The following is a 589-nucleotide window of genomic DNA, read 5'->3' as shown; positions in this document are numbered from 1 at the left end:
TGCAGAACCGACAATATTGGTTGCTTCAGACAACGTACCGTAAGTCTAATGTGAATGGCGGCCTAAGGCCTAGATGGCCATTTTGCATCTAATTAATCTCAAAGACCAATTTGATGCAAAAACTGGATATGGCTTTTCTTAAGTCTACGTTGTATGACGTCCTGCCCGGCACAGCAGTATTTTGACACTTATGCACTGTTTCCTACACCATTCCCCAAGCACGTGCGGACAGCCAGCTGAGGGCAAGCAGACTACACCATTCCCCAAGCACGTGCGGACAGCCAGCTGAGGGCAAGCAGACTACACCATTCCCCAAGCACGTGCGGACAGCCAGCTGAGAGCAAGCAGAGAGGTGTAATTACAGAAACTCACTTCAGGCACATGCTTCCTAGGCAGTATACTAATTTGTGCAATAAATGTCAGCTGACTCTAATATAAACCCATTTCCTACATGACAAAAAATTTAAATCACCTTATCACTTTTATAAAATAATTTATTAAATGTATCTGAAACGGTTTCGCCATCTTTCCCACACGCCACCACAAGATGGCGTCCGAAGACACTATTCGTTAATGAAGCGGCCATCTT

This window comes from Dendrobates tinctorius, unplaced genomic scaffold (assembly GCF_039654945.1).
Source record: "Dendrobates tinctorius isolate UK_male_01 unplaced genomic scaffold, ASM3965494v1 ptg000104l, whole genome shotgun sequence".
Lineage (NCBI taxonomy): Eukaryota > Metazoa > Chordata > Amphibia > Anura > Dendrobatidae > Dendrobates > Dendrobates tinctorius.
This window is presented reverse-complemented; position numbering follows the sequence as displayed.